The sequence below is a fragment of the Pseudopipra pipra genome, chromosome 3, assembly GCF_036250125.1.
Source record: "Pseudopipra pipra isolate bDixPip1 chromosome 3, bDixPip1.hap1, whole genome shotgun sequence".
NCBI classification, from domain to species: domain Eukaryota; kingdom Metazoa; phylum Chordata; class Aves; order Passeriformes; family Pipridae; genus Pseudopipra; species Pseudopipra pipra.
In genome coordinates this window covers 37,805,150-37,830,546 of record NC_087551.1, presented here as the reverse complement: position 1 = coordinate 37,830,546, position 25,397 = coordinate 37,805,150, and the positions used below count along the sequence as shown (strand labels likewise).

Sequence of the window (25,397 nt, the reverse complement as noted above, 5' to 3'; positions counted from 1 at the left end):
CCATGGTGCTTCTAGCATTATCTCAAACATATTATATACCTATTTTCATAAGAACTACTCTTGAAAGTTGAGAGTTAATATAAAAAGATACTGACCAAAGAGGCTGGAGATGCTGGAAATTCTGAGAAAAATCTGCTGAAATTAGACTGAGGACAACAGTGATTTCTAGGCTAGTATAAATGGGTAAAATTAATAAAAGTATTTACTGGCATAACCTCTGAATGCTATTTATCCAGTGTAGACAGTCATGATATCAGGACATCCATGATACACTCCATTCGAGAACACTGTCTTGGACATATTAACATGCAGGGTATACCTCTTGAATCCAGCCTAATGCAAACTGAATTGAAGAGATTTTTGTATCAGTGTCTTGGTTTCAGCTAGGGTGGAGGTAATTTCTTCTCAGTAGCTGTTACCATGCTGCGTTTTGGATTCAGAATGAGAATGGTGTTGATAACACACCAGTGTTCTGGTTTTTTGTTAAGTCATGTTTACCCTCAGTCAAGGACTTCTTTCTTGTCTCAGGCTCTGCCAGTGAGAAGGTATGCAGAGGAACTGGGAGGGACTAGAACCAGGACAGGTGATCCAAACTGACCAATGGGATATTTCACACCACAGAACATCATGCCAAGTATATAAATGAGGGGAGATACCTGGAATGGCAGCCGATCTGGGTGCAGGAATGGGGATCTGGCATCAGTAAGTGGGTGGTGAGCAATTGTATTGTGCAGCAGTTGTTTTTCCCTTTTTATCGTTATTATTACTATTATTATTATCGTCGTCATCATCATCATTTACCATTATTACTCAGTTTTACTTTATTTTCAATTATTGAACTGTTCTTTCCCAACCTACAAGTTTTGATTCTCCTCTCCATTCCACCGAGGCGGGGGGGAGAAGAGGGGAGGTTGAGGAAGCGGCAGCGTGGTGTTTAATTTCAAGCTGGGCTTAAACCACGACAATGGGATGAAATAAGATTCCATTCTGACTTGGTTTTGCTCTTTGTAACATTCCTATAAGTGAATTTAAACCTTGACATCCCTTTAGAAATTAGTTCTAAAACTTCACTGAAGGTGTTTGAACTTTATTAAAAAGAGAAGACAGGCTGGTTATTTGTCTTTCTGCTCTCATCAATATTTATGGCACTCTTGGGTGACTGCTCTAAAATTATTAGCAATATTAGCCAAACTTAATTAATCTGAGACCTATCACTTTTTATTTCTTACTCAATTCAGTAAATTTAGTACAATGAAACTAAAGGTCCATTTCTCAAATCAAATATACCTCTACAACAAGTAGCATTTGATAAATTACCTTTAAGATCAAATGCAATGAACTGGAAATTATTTCTCTATCGTGGGAAATTTGCTTTTAATCCTTCTTTGTACAACTTTCCAGTCTCTGCCCAAAAGAATGGGCTTTACCATTGTTTACTACTCCTGCTTAGCACTAAATAACAGCTAAAGGGGAGGGTAGGTTTGGGGTTACATGCTGGTCTCTCTGTTTTAAAGCTGATCAAACCTATTATAACAATAGCCTTGTTTAACTTATCTTACAGAAACAGCAGCACCATATTCTACATCATACATTCCTACAGTACTTCAACTCTGACATTCATTCCAAAGCAGTACTCCATTCTCCATGTACCAGTAGTTGTGGACACGTCTTGATGGTGATAATGAACATAATGAAAGGTTCATGAAACACTGTTCATTTTGGACCAGCAGGAATAGGTCTTCCATACAGATAGCATATTTAAAATTTTCCACCCAAAAACCAGGTCATGTTAAATTCTGTTCTCCACAAAGCATCAGTTTTTTGCAATCTTTTCACATGGAACCTAAATGCAGGCCCACTTCTGCAAAAGGGATCTTTATTCCAGTACTTTTATACAGTGCATATGTACATACATACACAGACGTACACACAGATGCATCTAATTATGATTTTTATTCTGTATTGTATAAAAAATGATCTTGAAAACTTTGATGCAAAAGGAGTTCCTTGGGGATGTTGGAATATTGGTTTTAGCCTTCTTATCAAGACATAGGCTTAAAATTCTAGAATTTTTGTTATATTTATGAAACCACACAGTAATCACTTGCACATTTAACTGCACTTTCCAATCAAAATACATAAAAGAAATGCCCAGACACAGAAAGCCCACTAGAAATAATTAGAAGATCAATTTGTACTGTCTCAAAAGTGAGGCAGTGATGCTTTGCTTTATTTCCTTCTTTTATTTTTTTTAATGTCAGTTACGCTTATTATCCCATCAGAGCATCCCCACACAGTCCTCTAAAGCATCTAAAGGACTTGTAAAAACCAACTGGAAAGTGTGAATCAGAATTTGTTCAACATCATACATTGTAAAATAAGTTGCTACTATGAAGAAACTAGCAAAAATTACAGTTTTCAATCTCAGAATCTAGACTTTATTCTAGGATGCAAGTCATTCAAGTGACTACATATTCCAAACCAGATCATAAAACTGTAATTGCTTACCCAAAGCTCAAAAGCAGCACAACACATGTTCTTTGATAGTGCTCAGAGCCACAGAAATTGAAAGATAAAGCAGGTGCCAACGGATAGAAGAACATGTGGTAACTCCCATAGTTTGTTACTACTGAATATTGTTGTCCTCAAATCAATAACCCTAGAAGATTATTGCACCAGAACATCCCACACATATCCACAGCAAGTTATTTTTCAGACTGGTAAAGCAGTAAGTCACATTTTTTAAATCTATTGAAATCCATTCTTGGAATTCATTTGAAATACAGGGCTGAGCTCTCCCTGGCCTTGCCCTGGAGCCTGACTGAGGGTGCAGCACCAGGATGGTCCCACCTCAGTCTGCAGTTCATATATAGACAACTTGGACAGTACAGGACACCAAGGGCTGCTCTGAGGCAGCATCAAATTGCTTTTGCTGCATTTCCTCTTGCCTTGCCAAGCACATACATAAAGCAATAATTAGTTCTTAGTCTCACTAGTGCTCTCTTAATGTCATCTCAGATGGTGTCAAACCCATGACTCCAGCGCTAAAAATCAGATTAATATAATTCATAAGTGATTTACATGAAGTTTACTTGATTAGCATGAAGTTTACTTTAGAACTTCAGGCACTGTAGCAAGGCTTATATACTTAATATATTCACAGTAGTTTAGTTACATTGATTACAAACCTAACAGCACTTAAAACAAACAACTTTTCTAGATTTTTTAAATTTAAAAACCTACCTTGCAGAAAGTAAATTAAAATCAACAGTAGCATTCCCTCTTCTGATTAGACAGAAGACAGAAAGAACTAATATTTTTATCTAGAGAAGATGTAGCAATGAAAAAGTGAAGTGTGGACAAGAACAAACAAAGTTAAGGAATGAGGTCCATGAAGGAAGGGTTTAAACATCTGGACTGAAAACATCAGAATCAGGATGACCAAATAGGGAGAGGACAGATGTGAAAGACACAGACAGGGTTTTGATCTAGTGAAACACCTCCATGACAGGGCGGGTTGAACTAGATGATCTTTAAAGGTCCCTTCCAGCCCAAACCATTTTGTGATTCTACTGATCCATGAAAGGCAGAAAAAGTGAATATGGGAGACTTAATATTTCTCATGACAACATGAGCGAAGTGGAGATTGGCAGCTATCTTGGCCACAGTGACCACAAAGTGATCAAGTTTAAAATCTCTGTTGACAGAAGAAAAAGTGCCAGCAAAACCTCAGCTCTGGACATCAGAAGAGCAGACTTCAGGCTGCTCAGGGAATTAGTAAGGTCCCTTGGGGTAATGTTTCTGCAGGTCCTGGGATCCATCAGTGCTGGTCATTTTTCAAACATCACCTCCTAAGGGCACAGGAGCAGCAATTCCCAAATGTCGAACTCAAGTAGGTGAGGCAGAAGCCCGGCTTGGCTGAGCAGGGATCTTCTCTTGGAAATAAGGCAAAAAAGCAAAGTGTATGCCCAGTGGAAGGAATGTCAAGTGACAAGGAAAGAATTCAGAGATGCTGCTTGCCACTGTAGAGAGATTTGCGTGGCTGCAGCTCAACTGGAGTTGCAGCTGGACAGAAATGTGGGGGACAATAAAAAGAGGTTTTTCAAATTCATTAATGGCAAAAGGCAGTATAGAAATATAATTGGCTCATTACAGGATGAGGACGGTCACCTCACAAACAGGGACAGAGACAAGGCAGAGGTGTTTAATGCTTTTTTTGCCTCTGTCTTCAACACAGATGACAGACCAAGAGGGTCTCAGTGCCCTGAGCTGGAGGATCATGACTGCAAGAATGCTCAACTCCCATTTGACCCTGAAATTGTTCAGGATCTGCTGCTCCAGCCAGATCCCAGATCTATGGGGCTTGATGAGATTCATTCAAAAATCCTCAAAAACATGACTGATGCCATCAAAAAACCTCTCTCAATGATTTTTGAGCAGTCTTGGGAATCCGGAGCAGTCTCAGCCAACTGGAAGTTGGTGAACATTGTCCTGATTTTCAAGGGCAAGAAGCAAGACCCTGGAAACTACAGGTCTGTTAGCCTCCCTTCAGTGCCCACTCAAGTTATGGGAAGTATTGAAAAACACCTGAAAGACAATGCTGTCGTTGGTCACAGCCAGCATGGCTTCATGAGAGGGAAGTCCTGCTTATCAAACTTTCCTTTAATGACAAAGTAACCCACCTGGCTGATCAAGGGAAGCCAGGTGATGCAATCTTTTTGGATTTCAGTAAAGTTTTCAATACTGTCTCTCACAAGATCCTTCTGGACAAAACATCCAGCACACAGCTGGATAAACACATCATGTGGTGGGTGAGAAATTGGCTCATGGGAGGAGCACAGAGAATAATAGTGAATGGGGTGAAATCAGACTGGTGACCTGTCACTAGTGGGGTTTCACAGGGCTCTGTCTTAGGCCTGTGCTCTTCAACATCTTCATAAATGACTTCAGTATAGGACTGGAAGGGATACTGAGCAAGCTTGCAGATGACACAAAACTGAGAGGAACTGTTGAATCCCTTGAAGGCAGGAAGGCCCTGCAGAGAGACTTTGACAAATGAGAAGAGTGGGCAACCAGCAATCATATGAAGTTCAACACGGGGAAGTGCTGGATTCTGCACCTGGGATGGGGCAACCCTGGGTGTACATCCAGATTGGGGAATAAGATGCAGTACCATGGAAAGGGACCTGGGGGTCCTGGTCAATGGCAAGTTGAATATGAGTCAGCAGTGTCCTGGCCAGGAGGGCCAATCGTGTCCTGGGGGGCATCAGGCACAGCACCACCAGCCAGGTGAGGGAGGGGATTGTCCTGCTCTGCTCTGCACTGGGGCAGCCTCACCTTGAATATTGTGTGCAGTTTTGGGCACCACAATATAAGAAATATATATAAGAAAGATATTAAGCTGTTAGAGAGTGTTCAAAGGAGGGCAACCAAGATGGTGAAGGGCCTTGAGGGGAAGCCCTATGAGGAGCAGCTGAGGTCAAGTTGGTCTGTTCAGCCTGGAGGAGACTGAGGGGAGACCCCATTGCAATCTGCAACTTCCTCATGAGGGGAAGAGGAGGGGTAGGCACTGATCTCTTCTCTGTGGTGACCAGTGACAGTACCTGAGGGAATGGCCTGAAGTTGTATCAGAAGAGGTTTAGGTGGGATTAGAAAGAGGTTCTTCACCCAAAGGGTGGTTGGGTGCTGGAACAGGCTCCCCAGGGAAGGAGTCACAGCACCAAGCCTGACAAAGTTCAAGAAGTATTCAGATGATACTCTCAGGCACATGATGTGACTCTTGAGGATGGTCCTGTGCAGGGCCAGGAGTTGGACTTGATGATCTTTGTAGGTTCCTTTCAACTCAGCATATTCTGTGATATTAGGCAAAAGGCTTAGGACAAAGAATGAAATGTGTACATAAATGTGTTGTGAGACACAACTTCGATTTAGCCAAATAAAACTGATGATTACTTGAACTTCTGCAGCGCATGGGAGAGTTCTTAAAATTTAACTGAGCTTCATGTTACCTGCACTGGGAGAAAAGCACTGCTTTCAATGGTGTTGCAAGAACATCAATTGCAGTTTTTAAAAATGCATAAGGAACACTATAGTATATTAAAAACATTATTCAAATTTAGATCACGCTTCCTCATCCTTGATATCTTCAAAATTTCACTGTAAAGAGGTTGGCAGATGTGACTGCTTCTGAGAGCCTTGATAACCATTTAATGCCTCAGTTAGGATGAAGCGTGACAGAGGAGTGTCTTTTGTGCTAAATGAAAACAGTTCATACATGGAAGAAGATACAAAGTGAGGTAGGAAGAAAATGAGGTAGTGGTTTTACAGTGAATTCAAATAATAATGAAGTGACAGCAACAAAAAGATATAAACACTTTCTGAAAAGAACCTTCAGAACTGTGCATGCTGACAAATAGTGCACAAACAAAAAACATGTGTTTAATATTAATTTCCAAAAACTTTATCATATGCTCATCCTTTCCCCACCCCCATCAGAATCTTCAAGAACCAGATTTTTGATCTTCAAAGGCCATTTTAAGTAACAATATTTAAAATATTTTGAAATGTATTATTTTATTTGTCTTTATCCAGTAATTACATTTTAAATTACTGAAGTTGAAAAATTTCTAAAATAGAACATTTTTGTTGCAAGCCACTGTCCATATTTTTTCCAGACATAGCAATATCATTATTTCAAGTTATTTCTGACTAAATGGGGGAAAAGCATTTTTGCTATAAACTAAGACCAACAGGTATGTGAAAGAATGATCAACAATTAAGTGAGGAAGCAGTGGACCAGGTTGGCAAGCAAAAGTTGTGGGGTTTATTAGACACCAGAGTCCTCGTAACCAGCAACCTAGGACTAAAAAGAGCCCACCTCAAGCATATCCACATAATTAAGGATGTGCCTACAGGACAGCATTTTGAGGAAACCAAATAAATGGCATACGAAGGACTTTCTCATTAAAGGGAAATTATTTTCTAGTTGACAATTGAGTTTACTACATATCTGACGAACTGTAATTTGGAATGCTTCATTTAGTATGTTCCCTGTTTCTGTTCCTCTCCAAGAACATGAAGGGATTCTTTGCTTATTTTTCATTTGCTTATTTCTTATTTGATTTTTTTTGTTTATTTGTTTGTTTATATCAACTCTTATCTAATGTGCCATGTTAAGACTTTATTTGTAAAACAGTATTTGAGGGACAATATTATGTCCTTGAATATTTTGTCTGAAAACTATATAAGGAAGTTTTCTGTGAACTCCACCTACATTATTTGTACTTTATTACTTTCTGTCACTCGAGACTTCCTTTACTGTTGCTTAAAGCTGAAAGATAGTGAAACTCTTGCTGTACCTCCTTGAGTAAAATACTGCTCAAGTCTTCTGTTTGCACTGGCTTTGAATCTCCAAATTTTAGTTTTGCTTTTTTCTACATATATTGTAATTGCTTTTTTATGCATATATTATGCTTCTAGCTTATCAGCTAAAAAAAGGCTTCTCATTTTGAGACTCAATCTTCAGCACATTAGGTAAGCTATGTGAACAAGTGATACTGTTAAATAACAGTGCAAAGAATAAAATAAAACCCACTAAGAAATGGTTTGCTTATACTGCAACACACGTTACCATGGAATTAATTTTTATTTCAGTCATAATAAAGATTATTCCCAAGGTATTTAACATCTTATAAAATTCATAAATTCTTTCATACTACGAAATATATCAAAAGAGCCTCTCATCTACTAGTATGCAAATTTTTTTTAAAATTTAATTTGGGTTCATAATCAACTATTCTGATCAATTAAATGTAATTGAACCAAGCAATACATAAGAGTGATAGCAACAGATATGAATTATTGGAATATCCCTATTCCAGCAGAAGAATGATTGCTTAGTTATGAAGTAAAATGAGATGATCAATTCTTAACATAACACATAGCAATTCTTCCAAGTTGCTGATTTCATGTTTCACAGCTATGGTTTATTAGATACATGCAGGATTTTTTTTGTATTGCCCAATGCAATTCAACTCTAATAGTGTTTATATCTGGTCTTCTCAATAGTTCATATTCAAAAGTGTGCCATTACTGCCTGAGAATCATACATCCTCAAATTCAGCTAAGATCTCAGTCCTTTTGAGCCAAAGTAACAGCAAACAGAACTCAGCTCTGCCCTTCAGAATTCAGGTTGTGACACTGCCAGGCTCCTACACAGTAAGTGTTCCCCATGTCATTGATTGTTCAGGTAGAGACTATAACTGACACCCTCAAATCAAGTAGAATAATTTGTTTGTAAACTACACATAAATATCTTCCAAGCAGCATCTTGAAATTAAGTAAGCTACCAGTAGACAGATGGTTGAGCTCTGTTCCAACTCAATTATTTATGATTTTGTAGTTATGTAGATTGATTTCTAGAGTTTCTGTTAGGTGTCTGAAAAAAAATAATCCTACTATTGACAGATGATGAGCTAGCTAATGAACACTGTGGAGTGCACATAGTGCAGGATGTACTGCTTCAGAATGAGAGAGGAAAAATTGCCTGATTAAAATAGCATAAAAAACTTTTAGTGGTTTCTTTCTTATTAGTAGTATTAGTGTAGGGCTCGCTCTTTCCTCAGTACAAAGAACTGACTGGTACTGTAATGAATCCTCTCAGGAAACCATCATTTCAGTTCAGGCCTTCAGGTAGAAGTTTTCCAATTTCTTTGTGCTAATAAAGGTCTTTTTATAAATGATTGAAGATGTTGCCACTCACTTCTTCCACAACTGAAACACGCCACCAGCTCTTCTATACAAATTATTGAACAGACAATCTTTGAAAGAAAGAGGAGCATAAAGGAGAGGGAAAGGAAACACCAAGTTGGTACAGTTGGACAAAAAAATCATGCACTTAACACATTTCACAAAAACTGCAAATACATATTCCAAATACCCTCAGACAGTTTGTGCTCATTTACGGAAGGATAACCTCAATACGATCATATCAAAAAACTAAACCAATACTGCATACAGTATTTTAAAGTAAGACTCACAAAGACTCACAAATAGTTTCTAGAGACATTTTACAATTTAATATTTTTCTAGTGTAAAATAAATATTCTTTATGATGTATAATCTCAAAGAAACCCATACTTAAGTCAAGATGCAGTTACCAGCAATGATGCAGTTACCAGCAATGAGTTTTCATAAACTCAATGAAAATTTTAACTCTTATCTAGAGATGACAACCTGCTCCTATTAATAATTTCCCACTTTCTGTTCCTTTTACTGAAACAAGGCTTCTTTTGTTTATTTTAAACTTTATTTTTTTAAATTTTAATTCTATTGTGTTTAAATTTAGACACTAGATACCAATATAAATATTAAATATTAGATAATTGATATACTATATAGTCACAACATAAGTTTCTCTTAATTTAATTCAGAATTATGGAGATAGGAAAGAATAATATTTTATTTCAAGTTTAATGTTGGTTTGTACTGGTAAAATTGCTTTAGAGAATTCTGAACTTCAACCAGTTACAATCCCTTAATGTGATGAAGGTAATTTACAACTTTTGCAGCAACACAGTGTCTCAATAACAAAACTGAAATACTGTAGCAGGACAACAAGCTCTGTGAGTAATTCTGCATACTGAAAGCCTGACTAATGATTTTTCCAAAAAGACACCATTTAAGTGTCAAGGATCCTGAATGCAACCTCTTCGACAGCCAGACATCAGGATATCCTGCCTTCCTCTCTGTCTCACAAGGCGAGTCGATGTACCTCAGAGCTTTTAAAAGAATAATAAGGTTGTCAGTGTTGTAGCTGTAAGCATCATAGGCACCACTGATATCAATGGAAAAATAATATTTCACCTCTGACTGAGAATTGATTTTGCAGGTAGTTAACTTCAGTGTGTAAGAATCAGAAAGTTAGTTAGTAGAGCTACCATTGATGGAGCTCATTTATATTATTTTATCTATGTAGAAGTTTTATAAAACCAGAGAGCTAGCACCCAATCCATTTAAACTATTGATTCTATCCAAGCTAGTTATTTGAACATAACAGGAGGATCCATCAGCAGAAAGACTACAGGTATTCTCTCGTGTTCATTTGTTTGTAATTCTGAATTTTAATAGCTTTTCATTGACCCTTTTTCTCTAACTCACCTAAAATACCCAGAAGACAATTTTCCTCTATCATAGGACTATCAGCTTTAATATTCAATTTACTACCCCCAGGAAAAATCTCAGCAGTAAAAGCTGAGTGAGAGAGTGCTATATCTAGGTATGAGTCCTTTCATAATCTCCTCAAGAAAATCCAAAGCACAGTGTCATTTGTCATTTGACATATGACAAATTTTTCGATGTCAAGCTCTCAGAAGAACAGATAGTAATAGAGAACACCTTGCTACAGCTATGAAAACAGAAACATACTAATACAACTGCTTATCGGAATTCTCACTGCCACTATGTTTATATACCATGTACATAGCATTTTAGTGGTACACTTGCATTTTCTGTGAGAACAAGAATGAAAGAAACAAGAGTTTAGTCAGAGAGACAATGTGATGAAGAGACTTCAAGTGTAAGCCAGTGTCAATGCTGTGTCATCTGTCTATTTTTACAATTACATTTGAATATTAACTGTTCTTATTTATATACACATTCAGATTTATATGGATACAGTTTATTCACCATAGCCAGGGATAGTTATATATGTTATGTATCCACGATTATATACAGCATCAAAAAAATAACTAAAGTATTTTAAAATATCCATTATAATATTAATTGTAATAATAAAATTGAAATATGACAATCCTTTTAAACAGAGTTTACCCATAAGAACTGAAACAGGAAGAGACTGCTTAGCTTCTGCCAAAGAATCTAATACTTATAAAATCCAGAGGAAGACAATTGCTTTACCTCAGTGTTAGTTAGAGTAGAAAAACAGTATTCATTTCAAAGATAGCATATGAATTCATTTCTTTTTGGAGACACATTATATATCCAGATTAAATCCTAAATCTATGTACGTCAGACCTTGAATTACTCCACAAGGTCTTCCCTTACTATGTTCTCAATGAGCCAAGTTGCTGTGAGAAAAATTGTGCAAGAGCTCAAGACAACAGGCCCTGTAATGATGCATATATTCATACTGTGTGGGTGTTACAGACGGAGTGACGCACTTCACTTGTAAGAGAGAAGTAGCAATAAGTTTATTGATATAAAACAGCAAATTAACAAAGCTGGATAGTAAGAGCCTCAGTGGTTTAGAAGGATTCGATACCAAGGTACGCTTGAATATTTACTCTAGAATACAGAGTCAGATAAAACTGTCAGAGAGACCCTCCTGTTGAGTCATGAGGCTCAGAAAGAACCCACTTGCTCTCTAAACTCCTTTCTGAGGGGAGTGTAAGGTGTGCTAGATCCAGACATAGTCCCACACTTAGTCAATGGTTTATGTCTAAAGAATTATATGTGCCCAATCAATCCTTTATATCACTTAGAAAAGATTTCAAAGTTTCAGCGCGCTTATTCCCAATTCACTTACTAAGTGTCTCATCATCATGGCCAGGCTTCGCGAACGAAGAATCTGACACAACAAGGATTCTCTCACCCTCAAGGAGTAACTTTTAGAGGCTTCTCAGTTCCAGGAAAGATCCTGGTCTGCAGCCCATTGCCATGCATAACAGACCCTGGGCTGTCCACTATTTATGGAGCAAGATGATTGACTTATAGTGACATTTGCATACCAGCTGTATTTTGGTTGACACATGCTCAAAAGCTCTCAGCTGCTGAGAAAGACTTACGCCCCCTATTGTGTTGTTATCTATCTTACCAGAGTCCAGCTGTGGGGGCACACCATCATAATGGACAACTTAGCAATGCCTTGACTTTGGAGATTTTCCTCCTATATTCTCAAAATTACTGTCTAACACCAAGTACAGAACTTCCCAAAGTTTTAAACACTGAAAAGAAAAGCTTCAATTTCTCAACCCTTCCTTGTCTTTATCTCACTACCAGAAACCCTTCAAGCCAAGACCTCAGTCCTGCTGCCAGTCCATTTTAAACCCCAAAGCTTTCTACTTGAGTCTAAACTTGAATTTTATGGAATAATGATGTACACTACTTCAGTAAATCATAACAGAAAACTTTGCTTTACTATTCCAACTTGGAAACGTTTCTACCATTTATTATTCTAAAGTGTTACCAGCTTATTATTTCTCAACAAATACCATAACCAGGGATGGCACTTCTCATGTATTTTTTTTTTTAAGTTTAAGAGGTTCTAGTTTTCTGATGGTTAAATGAGTGATCAGTCTGTCAAATAAAAAAAAGCAAAAACAGTAGGTAAGAAAATCTCTTTTATCAAGGCCTTTGGAGGTCATGTAATCAGTGAGATTTTAAAAAGAAGTGGCATTTTGTTAGGAAAATTAATACACCTCTTATAAAGCTATTTCAAGCTCAAGAAACAATTACCTGTCACTGTAGCCATGCACGTCTTAAAAACTGCTGACCACGGTAGATGTCCAGGCAGCACTCAGCCAAGGCTAAACCCAACTCTACACATTGTTCATCACTTGTCACAGCCTGCAGCAATCCAAGACCTGTGCCCTCACCAAGGAATGTCCTCCTCATGCTTGAGATCACAGCAGTGGTGCCCATGCTCTTCTCACTCTGCCTCTGTTTTAACTCTGAAAGTTTTCTGTGTTTCAGTATCACTCATCTAAAATGGACACCATGTGAAGCCTGATGGAAACTTCATTGGGTGCAGCAAATGCAGCCAAAGTGGAGAGCACAGGTACCTAACCTTCAGCTGGCAGTGCTGTGCATCACTATCAGCCTGTTGTTTGTGGGCATGACTGAAATGGCATATTCCTTTCTCAGTGCTCTTTTTCTTTGAAAAATCGCAGAATACAATATCAGCTGACATTCAGCTGCTATAAGATTACCTCTGCTCTGGGCATCTGTGCCCAAGTGCCAGAGGGCTCCCCTCTGAGAAGAGATGGGGACTGCCCCATGCCAGGTGCAGCTGGTTCTAGACAGCTCCAACCAACCCACTGCAGGGCACAGCTGAGCCCCACAGCTGCCCTTGGGAGTGCCTCAGGGAAAGTGTTTTTCAGAAAGGCCAAAAAAATGCCTGAAGAGCAAAGAGGAATGAGGAAAAAAAGTGTAAGAAACCACCCTGGGAACACTTAGGCCACTCCAGGAGAAGGCAAGAAGCTGTGCCATCTCTGCTGGGGTAGGATTTCCTGGCAGCCCAGAAATAAATATGCAGCCATATCTACATGGCCTTAAAGGGAGGAAAAAAAAAAAAAAGGCTGACCTCCACTATAAAGAAAATAGTACCTGTTTGGGGGCACTTCAGTGGTCTTGAAATGAGTTAATTAATGTTATTTTGTTATTGCTAATCTATCTGAAAGTGTCAAAGGACAATAACATGTATTGTCTTTCAGAGGCATTTAAAGCATTTACATTTCTAATTGTGCCACTGTCACTGATAAATGGTTACTTTGTTCCTTTTGTCAGCCCTTTCTCTTTCCTTTTCTGTTGCATGATGGAAGAATCTAGAAAACTATTCACATTCATATGGAGTGTTTCTACCCAAAGACAGCACACAGTAGCAGAGCACCACATTTGAAAAATCTTATCCACTTGCCTGATTTACTTTGTTTTTATGGTCAAATGGTTCCCCCGAGATTTTTTATAAGCTCAGACTGAGCCAGTGTGTGGTCAGAGGTCAGAGCAGCGTGGTACCTCGTCTACGCATGAAAGCAGCACTGATATTTAACTGAGTTAGAAAACTCACTTAGACTTTCGAAAAACATTCACAATGGCATTTTGGTTTAATGTGATTTGCATGCTAATTCCATCATCTCAGTGACAAAGCAAAGATGGTGTCATCCGGAGTATTCTGAGTATTGTGACAAATCTTTAGATATTTATATTACTTTCTATTGTTTTCTCTAGACTTTCTTCACTGCTGTGAACCTGCACCAATTAGGCTAATTTAGAATATTATCATGTTTTTGATACAAGATTATTTTAGAGAATGCAAACTGAAATATTTAAAAGGCATAATAAGTTTGCATTTATATCCGTAGTTTGGGGGTGGGGGGGAAGGGTTAGCCGTGATTTAATCACTGTTTTATTTGTTCACAAACATTATCACAGATTCAAGGGCTGGCATGTTAAAAATGCACCCAGCCACTGCTTCACTAGAATACAGCAATTGCTGTCCTTATGACAAAAAGGATCAGGGGCAGATTTTGTGCTAAAGACAATGTAGCTGAGGAAGGAAAGCCTTTGTCATGGTTTAATTCCTTTAAACTGGTTATCTTAATGATTCCTATCTAATTCAGTATAGACATGATTTTGATATTTACAATGCTTATGCACTGCATTTTACATCACCTTTCATCTAGCCATATGAACTGCACATACCTGTGTCATATGTGTGCATACTGTGCAAGCACATAATTCAGTATTAACCAGGGTGTTCTGCCAAGGTTTGGCAGAATGGTGGTATAAATCATAAAAGTTAAACCTGTAAATAGTTCATGCTTGTCACACAAAACAAATACAGAAACTCCTTTTACAAATCTCAAAATGCATGATTCAGAACATTGGCAATGAGCAATGCTTTCCTGCTATAGTTATGCTACTATTTTTCAGCCCTGCAAAATAGTATATACTGTGTTTTTCATATTATCTTATGCATAAATATACCTTAAACTTAACACGTGCACTCTACGCATGGTCCATTAACAAGAAACTATGCATGAAATATTGCAGACTTTATTTTAAGGTAGGTACAAAAGTGACGGAAACTGAAAAGACTATGTTGGAAATTCCTTTTGAAATTCTACTGAGAACCTGATTTTTTCATCTTAATATTCCAATACTGTTCATCCTTATTATCAAAAAAAATAGTGCCTTTTCCAGCAAATACTCTCTTTGTGAATTGTTATGAAATGTCACTTACCAAAACACATTTCAACAAACAAATGACATCTAATTTTTTCCAGATTATATTGTCATCTGAAAGACACTAATATGTGTGAATGAAATTAGAAATTGTCCACTCTGTTTTTCAATTTCTCTCTCAGTTTGAGGATTCAGAAATACCATGATCACCTCTGAAAACAATGAAATAACATCTGAAATAGAAAGAATGAACATTTAAAAATCTATAAGTCCAGGCTAAGTATAAAGATAAACTGAATGGTGCAAAATTATAATAGGGCTGTATTTTCTTTCACTAACAAGGCATTTATTATTATTTGGGTTTAATCTACTTATACACAATTGCATAATATAATAATCATATTATCGTTGCACAGCTATAAAAAACTGGTAAAAAAACAATAACATAAATTGTAATTCAGTCATTAGAAACACCAAACAAAGCCAAAGTCAGGGTTGCCAGCCCAGTACTGCCTAACTGCCCTCATGTTCTCCCTTTCAGACACTAGCATGACATTGTACTATTTTTGCCTCAGCTCAAAAGATGAAAGACTAACTGAAAACAGTGAGGCATAGCTGACAACTCCATAGCTTTTTTTTCAGCCTACTGCTCTACTGCTTTTGGCAGTACTGAGTTTTTGTCCAACATTCTCTGGATATCTAGGAGTCAGGATTAAAAAACATTTTTCAACAATGAATTTCATAGCTTTTCAAAGCAGAGTCAAAACAGCCATTTTAATTCAAAAGGCATTTTCAACTTTTTGGAAGTTTGGGCAACACAATCGTAAACCGAGAGATTTCATAAATCAAAACAAAGTATCATCAGTGTATTATTAAAATTGAACAGATTTTTGATGGAGAAGCTATGTTGCAACTCTACTTTCACAAATTATAGTTTGTATACATAAACCTAAGCATCAATACATTTCTGCTGCTTCTTTTTTTGCTGTTGATATTAAACAAAACCTGCAATACTCTTAGATGCAGTTACACAGTCTTCTGTGAGTCCTAGAGAAGACAAAGGTCTGGGCTGCAGGAAAAGTAATTAAGCCTAACTAGTTTGCACATAAGCTTAACAAGTTTCAACACAAGTAAAATGTTTCTTGAAGTTTTTGGATATGAATCTAATAGCCCAACTTGTGATATCTACTATAAATTATGGAATATAAAATGCACTAGGGAGAAAATATTCAGCTTGATTTTATTACCTTTATTGTTTCAGTGGAAATGCTTACATATATCAGGCTATCTAGCTCTTAGTCATTTGCTAGACAATTTTATTTGTCATCATTTGCTCAAAGGAAACCTAAACGAAAGCTCAACAAAAACTATACAAAATACATAGAACTCTGCGTGAATTCGGCATTGCCCATCACCAAAGAACCAAATGTTGTCAGTAAAATTGCTCGCTTACAGATATCAGAAAAAGCACACTGCCATCTTCTTGTTTAGTGGAACGATCCCTTCAGCTTAGGTAGAGAAGTCAGAGGAGTAGGCGGCCATCTCCCTCTTCTCCCACTGCAGGGGAAGGGAGGAGGTGATGAGAAACTTTGTAGCTGAACTGCTTAAAGTAGATCTATTCAGGGTACAGAAATATGGTAAGAGCTCTGCATGTAAAAGCTTTTAGATATTCTGCCTGTGGAGAAATAGGCGACTTCTGCTGCCGCCTCACCTAGAAATGGTTCCAAAGCACTTAACCTAAACCTTCTATGCATACCTGCACGCTTCTGCCAAGGCAGAAATGGCATGAGATGGGAGATGAGCCAGCAGCTGCTAGTGAGTGTTGCATTCATTAGAGACAGAGGGGACTTGTCTGTTTGCCATTGTAAACATAAAAATAGAAACAAAGCAGGCTCCTTGGAGACCTATCTAACTGTTTGATTAATTGGGACTAAAGCAGTAAAAGTTTGATGTCACATGGAATAACTTACTTCTGACATACAAAAGGACATATGGTCTGATAGGGCCATAAAGCATAACAACTTCTAATGTGTATAGAGTGGGTAATCACAATGTCATACAAAGACATTCATGGTTCATCACAAAATCCTTTCAGATACTTGTGAGGTCCAGAACTAGAGACCACCGTGATTCTATTGTAGCAATGCAAATGTAATGTTTAACCAGTACAATGAAATTAAGTTGATACAAAGTGTCATATATAACCACGTGGAGCTTATTCTTTGTACTTTGAATCATCAGCATGTTTGAGACAGATTCTTGGATGTTGGTTTTATTGAAAATCCATGATAGCTACCACAACGAGGTGTGTTGAATGAAAAGACAAACTGTTAATATATTCTGCCTATCAAAATTATCTTTTTAATTAGCACACCGGTGTCAAGAAATCAAGATAAAAAGGTTGATGCTTTCTTCACATAATTATGTAGAACTGCTTATAGCTAAAAAAATGCAGCTGTTATAAGTGCACAAGATGCTTTCTATTTTCAGATAGTATTCTTCTGGAGTTGTTCAAAAACATAAAAATGCATTTTAAAATTCACTATGATCTCCTTAATTCATCATAAAGTAGATAATTTGAGTATGTTTTATTCACTTACAACTACCCTGAAAATGAGATTTGTTTCTGCTGACTCTTTTCCCCTCCCCTTTTTTTCTGTTTCATTCTGGAGAATAATGAGTCCCCTACATTTTCTTGTAATATTTTTCTTTAGCCAGAGACTCATGCTATGATTTGGAGCTCTTTTACTGAATTGAGGTATTATTAGGCCTTATCAACAAAGTGAGTGTTGCAGACAGGAATTGATATTTGGATCTAAGCTAATCTCCTGTATAAATTGAGGGCAAATTGTATGGTTACTTTGGAAGGAAGAAAAAGAAGCTGTTCCACTAAGAAAAAACAACTCCCATGTGAAGAGGATTTGGTGAGATAAGCATTACAGAAGCACTCACTCAGAGCAGTCCAAGCTGCTGTTGACTCCACAACCCCACTGATAGAGAAGTTCACAAGCTATTTCTTGCATTATACTGTTCCTTGTGAGCAATGAGAATTAACCACTGCTAGCCAAAAGCACTACAAACAGCTGCAGCCAGTACTGGAGGTCAAGACGTGCCACTACCTAGATACAATATTGCCCATAGTTTTCATCCCAAATGTGAGGCATCCCTGCAAAAAAAATACAAGTGCAGCTCCCTTAGTTCTGTTAGAAAGGGTTGGGGTTTTTTCCAGAAATTTTACATATCACAACAGTACAGTAAACACAAAACAACACAGCCATACTGATTTGAATCTGCAGGTAGCCTGAAGCAGTACTTCAAAGTGTGTGGACTAATCACCCAGCTCACATTAATCGCTGTCCTCATGAATCTGATTATCACCCCTCTCGGGGACACATAAAAGTTCACCATTTTTACTGCAAGATTATTACCCTAATGCAATAATCCAAGTACCATTTGGTTTTCCTTTCCCCCTGACTGACAGAATCTGCTCTTCCTCTTTTTCATAAAGAGGAAACCATGTTCCCTGCACTCCTCTTTGTAGATCACCTTTACAGGGCGAAGACAACAGATTATTGAGGCTTTCTACAAACATCTGTTTTATCACAGCGCAGCTAGGAAGCTGGAGCTGGCTGAGTACATAGCAGTATCCAAATAGAGATCACAGCAGAATCCTCGCCTCTATTAAAGGGGGGGGAAAAAAAGCCAGGAAAACTCAGGAACATTTTGAAACAGGAGAAGTATCTGGTATGTCTTGGAAGGGTTATGAGACATAGGAATAAATAACACAAGATAATGAAGAACAGGATAGTTTGAAAAAGGCATTTCACATGCACAACATGGAACACCTCAAACTTTGTACACACTACTGAATGGCTCATGAGTTTTAACAGCAACAGACTCCTAATAGAAATGATGAAAACTAGAAAAATAATTACAATAGGATACAAATTACAGAAGATACAGGTAACACATTCATCCTTCAGTCTCATTAAAAAGTTCTCTCTGCAACACTTTGGTCTTTACTTACAAGTCGTTTGAGGCAACAGAACGATGAAGGAAAAAGGAACAGCAAAGAATGGGGCTGGGGCCTAAAAATAATGTGAGAGAACCTTAAAGGCCTGGAAAGAAACTCCCTGAATTACCTGCCTTTTTCTTTTCAGTAGCAGCTCAGTAATATAAACAAAGAATATGTTTAAAACAGAGAAGAAGCCCAACAATGTACATAGCTCTCTAATTGCATCTGATCATTTTACTTAAAAAGGGAGGAAATTCCCCCACCAACTCTTTCTGGTTTTGGCTTTTGGGGTTTTTTTTGTCACACCATGAAAGAATGTAACTAAGTTTTCAAATGCTAGTACCAATGGTCATTTTAAGAAAAATTATAGTATAATATAAGTAACAGGAATTACAGTTGCATGAATAGTTTTAAAAGCAAAGGCAATATACTCCTCTTTTGAAAGTACAGTTGTTCTAACTGTGGTCAAAAGCACATGCAGAGTATCTCTAAGAACTGAAGTTAATATTTTTTTTGAGGAAAAAAAAGGCCAAAACACCCAAGCAGCTACACACATTTAACATATGTCAGCAAAGGAAACGAAAGATTATATTCTAAATAAACTCATACACAATATTCTGATCAAACAGGAGCAGGCAACTGAACAGTCCATCATCTTGATGCCAGACATATAATTTTTCTTCTTCCCTTGGAGAAAGTAACTATGCACTATTTCTTGCCAATTGTATATGCATGAATTTTTTCTTGATACTTCAAAGTGTGAAGACTTCCATACTTTTATTTCATAGCTTTCATTAGAAAATATTTCTGAAACCCTGCAACACTTGAGTAGTACTAGTTTCCCATCTAATTTCCTTAGGTTACCCAAGAATATTGTGAAATAACATGTAGGCAGTAAAGCAAACTACAAATTTAAAGAGAAACTATTAAGTAACAGTTATGTTACTTAATACTCTGGACCTAACTCACAGAGAGCACCTTTAGTAAGATTTTTACTTATATAAGCAGCATTTCTCAGAAGTAAGATTTCTGCTCTGTGAGCTGTCAGCCTGAATCAGGTTACATATAGTGTGCTGACTATGACACACAAGGTTGGGCTTAAGGAAAAGAAGATAGGTTCAAAATAAAATAACATTACTGCTGTTATGCCAACTGAGGTATATTCCATAGGGGAACTGCCTGATGTAAGGGCAGGAATTAAAAATTTGTCAGCTTATGGAACTTTTTCTCCTTTTAGGACTTAGTTTTAGCAGACAGGAGCAACTCTGAGCAGCCAGCTTGTACTACCTCAGATCCAGTGATGTAGCAACACATCAATCACAGAGTTTTTGGCTTAGAGCTGGCTCAGTGTCCAGATCACGCCTACTTCATTTTTCTTTGGTTGGGTGAGTGGGGCTTTTTTGAAGTGGGAGAAAATAATTTTTTTAAATAGGTGTTTCAATAATAAAAAACAAACAGCCTAAGAGTTCACCTCAGGGATGATATACCAATATGCTAAGGCACTGCAAATCACTTCTCCCCCAAAGGGATCTGCAAAGTATGGAAAGAGATTCTTCCCATGATAACTCCTACTTGGCTTCCAGACCCTAAAGTCCATGTAGAAGACATCTGTAGCCTTTCCCTCATCCACTAAGCATAGAAGGAGATTGGGTAAGTCAAGCAGAACCTGAATTTCATAAATCCCTGCTGGCTGCACCTGATCCCCTAGTTCTCCTGTATGTGTCACATGATGGCACTCAGGATGATCTTCTCCATTACCTTGCTGGCACTGAGGTCAGGCTGACAGGCCTGTACTTCCCTGGATCCTCTTTCCAACCCTGCTTGTAGATGGGTGTCACATTTATCAACTTCCAGTCAAATGGCACCTCCCCAGTTAGCCAGGACTGCTGGTAAATGATGGAAAGTGGCTCGCTCAGTGAGCACATTCAACAGCTCCCTCTGTACCCTTGGGTGGATTCCATCCTGTCCCATAGACTTGTGCATGTCTAAGTGGTGTAGCAGGCAGCTAGCCTTTTCCCTCTGGATTTTGGGGCCTCATTCTGCTCCCTGTCCCTGACTTCCACCTCAGGAGGCTTAGTACCCGCAGAACAACCGGTCTTGCTATTAAAGACTGAGGCAAAGACAGCATTAAGTACCTCAGCCTTTGTCACTGTGTTTCCTCCTGTATCCAGTAAAGGATCAAGATTTTCCTTAGCCCTGCTTTTGTTGCTTATGTATTTATGAGAACCTTTTTTTATTGTCAGAGGACAGCCTGCTCCTCCATCTTTAAGATTTCCTCCTTGAAGAACGTCCAGCCTTCCTGGATTCCTTTGCCCTTCATAACTGCCTCCCAAGGGACTCTCTCAACCAGTCTCCTGAACAGGCCAAAGTTTGCCCTCCGTAAGCTCAAGTTCTGCTGACCCCGCTCCTTACTTTCAAGAATTGAAAACTATAATTTTGTGATCCCTGTGCCCAAAATGGCCTTCAACAATCACATCACATTGCCCACCTCTGTTCACAGACAACAGGTCCAGCAGTGTGTCCTCCCTAGTTGTCTCACTCATCAGCCATGTCAGGAAGTTATCTACCACACACTCCAGGAATGCCCTAGACTCTTTGCTCTCTGCTGTATGCTTTTTCCAGCAGACATCTGGTAAGCTGACATTCCACAAGAGAACAAGGGCCAGCAATTGTGAGACTTCTCCCAGCTGTTTACAGAATATTTCATCTGCCTCTTCACCCTGGTTGGGTGGTCTATATCAGATTCATACTGTAGTGTCTCCCTTATTGGCCTTCTTCTTGAGTCTTAACCATAAACACTTAACCATATCATCATAAAGCTCTAGACAATCAAAATATTCCTTAACATGCAGAGTTAGCCCACCACCTCTCTTTCCATGCCTATCCCTGAGACAGCAGACCAAAGGACCTTGCTACCACGCTGTACCTTCACTTGTACTTCACAGTTGCTCACTTGTATGATGACACAGAAACAGCACTATTGAGATCAGAAGGGATTTCTGGAGACCATCTAGTCCAACACATTGCTCAAAACAGAGTCAATTACAGTGCGATTAAATGCAAACAGCTTGTAAAATTGCAAAACCTCAGTCTTCTACTCAGTAATTTTAGGCGCTTGCAAGTAGTAGAATCACAAATTCTGTGGTGCAATCTAAAGTTAATAGCTTAAATCCTTTTGTTATTCCTGCTTGTGTTTGTGTTATTATCTCCTGAAGCATTATGAACTTACAGTTAAAACTGTTACATTTTTGTAGAAAAACCTAAGATATTTTGTAATCAGCAAATAGTTTTGCTTGGTTTAAATAATAATTCCTTTTCATTAGAGGGAGAAATGTCTGCTATAGCAAAGCACAACACATTATTTAAGCTTTTACCTTTACCTTTTTCACTGACGAAAGGAAAACTTAATTAAACAATTGTAAACATTCTAAAAATACACAGTAGAGTGACAAATATGTTTACTGATGAACACTAAGCAACAAAACATTAAACAGATGTTAATGAATGTGAGATAGTTTTGGGTTTATGCCTGTAGGAGCTGGAGCTCTAAAAAAAAAATCCCAGTGTATTAGGTCTGGCTGAGCTGGAGTTCATTTCCCCTCAGTAGCCCTCATAGTGCTGTGCTTTGCACTGGCATCTAGAAGAGTGTTGATAACACACCAGTGTTTTGCCTACTGCTGAGCACAGCACCAACACTGTAACATTCCTTCTTTAGTTGAGGGCAAGATCCTGGCAGGGGACCCACATAGGCCAGCTGACCCAAACTGACCAAAGAGATATTCCATACCATGTGATGTCAGCTCAGACATAAAAGCTAAGGCACAGAGCAGGAGGGCGGGCATTCATTGTCTAATGGCTGCCTGCTGAGAAACCATCACGTGTACTGAAGCCCTGCTTCTCAGGAGTGGCCGACCATTGCTGCTCATGGGAAGTAGAGAATATAACCTGCTATCCTTTGCTTCTGCGCACGCAGAACTCACTTCAAACTACAAAATTATGTTAAGTGTAGACATAGCTGGTATTGATTTTCTCTTCTGTCCACATCCAATGCCCAGAATCTGTCCGAAACCACAGTACTGGTTCTATATAAAAAAGATAATGCAGACTGTACCACTAACATTTTTTATATATTGTTATTTTCCTGATGCTGAAGAGCCTGAAGAACTTTAACCATCTCACTGATAGGTCAATCTTGCTGCTATTCTGCTTGAATACTCTGAGAATTTTACAATAGAGACTTACGTAGAATACCATTATATGAAGTAAAAAGTTTGTAAAATATCAGTTGGGAAGTATTTCTTGAAGCAGACAAGCTAGAATTTACTTCAAGAAAACATGGGGAGGAAAAACATAGATGCATTTGTTCATTTACCTTCCACTTCTGCAAATACTTAACTTAAAAGATATCCAGTTGATTAAGAAAACTTAGTGCACACGAAATGCTGCTGATTTATCTGTTGTTTCCTTTCTTATGTATATTTAATAAAGATTCCCAGTCTCCTTTCTTGTAATTTGTTTGAGACTGAAACTCTTCAGTACTTGGGTGATTACACAAATTTTCTTTTTAATGCCTTGAAGCCTAGGGGGAAAAAAAGCATTGACTGACTATGAAAAGCATACTGATGCTCTATACTCAAAAAAAAAAATCAAGATCTTAATTTTCACTTCCTGTAAGACTTCAGAGCTTATAGAAAATTCCAGGGTATATCCCACAAGCAAATGCAGCAGTAACTAGTAACTGCAATGAGCCAGATCTTGGTACAGCATTTCAGCAAACTTAAACTCCTTCTATGCCTGCAATCTGAACAACATACATGCAAAATATTTGTGTATCACTGTGTAATCTACACACTCTGGCAACAGATCAGAAGCTCTTAGTCTGCGGTTGTGCACTAAACCCTCTCTGCCTCAAAAAGTTTGTGCTAGCAATCATTTTCTATTGTTTATTGTCATTCCCAAGAAAAGTTCCCTGGTAAGTCACTGTCAATGCCACCTATGGAGAAACTTCTACACTAACTTCTTAGAACTGCTTACAGTAGTGCTGTAATAACAAAAATTATTAACTATTTCTTCCAACTGACATGGGGAAATAGAACTCCAGGAGGTTTATACGCTACTGAGAATATGCAAGTGTTGCACAAAAACAGAAGCCAGTTTATTTATATAAACACAGGAATGTTTGTTCATGTCCAGTTTAATCCTAAGAAAAGGATTCAGTAAGCCCATCAATTGCTTTAGGTTTAATTGGACTGACGTTGAAACATCTTTAACAACATCGTACTGCAGATCTTGATGTGAAGCTTTGCCAATATTCCAGTAGTTGGTTTTCAAAAATGTGATTAATGAAAAGACAGAACTCTGTTTCACAGTACCATTCTTAAAAATAAACACAGCCATTCAGTTTTCCTCTGTCAGTAAGAGGACTGAAAACTGTAGTGTTTACAGATCTCTTCAGTTTCTTGACAAGAAATGAAATTTATTTCTTTTTCTTTCCCCCAAAGTTCAATATTCTTTCTAGAATGCTATGTTTCACCTTACCTTAATTAAATTTCATTAGTGGAATCTGTCTACAAAGAGCTACACTCAGGAATTAGACTGTGGCAGTGAGGAGGACAAACAACAGTTGCACTTGATCACCTTTATGTTTTCATTACACTTATCTAAACTTTTAATATTATCTCTATACATCTAAGGACAACTATTGACTTGGAAAATACATTTCTTACTTGTCAAGAGCTGAAAATCTGCTGCCTTTAGCGTTTTTGAGAAGACAGTATCCACCACTGTGGATATGTACCTCTCCCTGTTCTTGTCCAAGACTTTTATTTCTGCTACAATAGCAATCACAGCAAAAAGAAAGTAATCAGGCATATACCCATGCAAACATGATATGGAGGTTAATACATTTCCAAATACTGTGAGTGATAATTGCTGTTTCTAGTTAAATGATTAAATCTACTACTCACGAAAGCCTGTGATATGACATTCTTACTTAATTACCTTTTCTTCATATAGAAATATTAATCATTAGATCATCTAGTTTTCAAAATGTATTTGGAATAAAGATTATGAAATGAGGGACACATTCTGTTTAGAAGACCTCAGTGCACATTTCAAACTGAACTTCCTAAGCAAGACAGAATTATTGAACCATGGCAGTTTTGAGATGGTACCAAAGCGAAAACCCCAGTGACACAGCATCAAAGGAAGGGACTTCATGATGTTAATGAGGAGTCGATAAGCACAGACAAAACAGTGCATAAACATGATGCTGGGTATCTGAGTGTCCAAACGTTAACTGAGCATTAAACAAGTTCTTTCAAACGGGCACTCATTCCGAAATTTATTAAAAGGGGAACAAGATCTGTCGCCATTAACCAGCCAGAGAAACGTAGCAACACTTCGCTGTGAATGAAAGACTCCAATATAAACTAATTTGAAACTTGGAGACAAAAAGGGG

General features: G+C 37.9%; 1 protein-coding gene across 18 annotated transcripts in view; it reads right to left on the bottom strand.

Annotated features, from left to right (window-relative positions):
* The window catches only part of RGS7 (regulator of G protein signaling 7), a 265,193-nt gene that overhangs the window by 147,647 nt on the left and 92,149 nt on the right, over nt 1-25,397 (bottom strand). The window contains exon 2 of one of the 18 annotated variants that reach the window (XM_064648724.1): nt 16,376-16,479. The exons of the other annotated variants lie outside the window; for them this stretch is intronic. The gene's annotated coding sequence lies outside the window, so the exon portion shown is untranslated. The remainder of the gene's footprint in view (nt 1-16,375; nt 16,480-25,397) is intronic. 18 annotated transcript variants of the gene reach the window in all.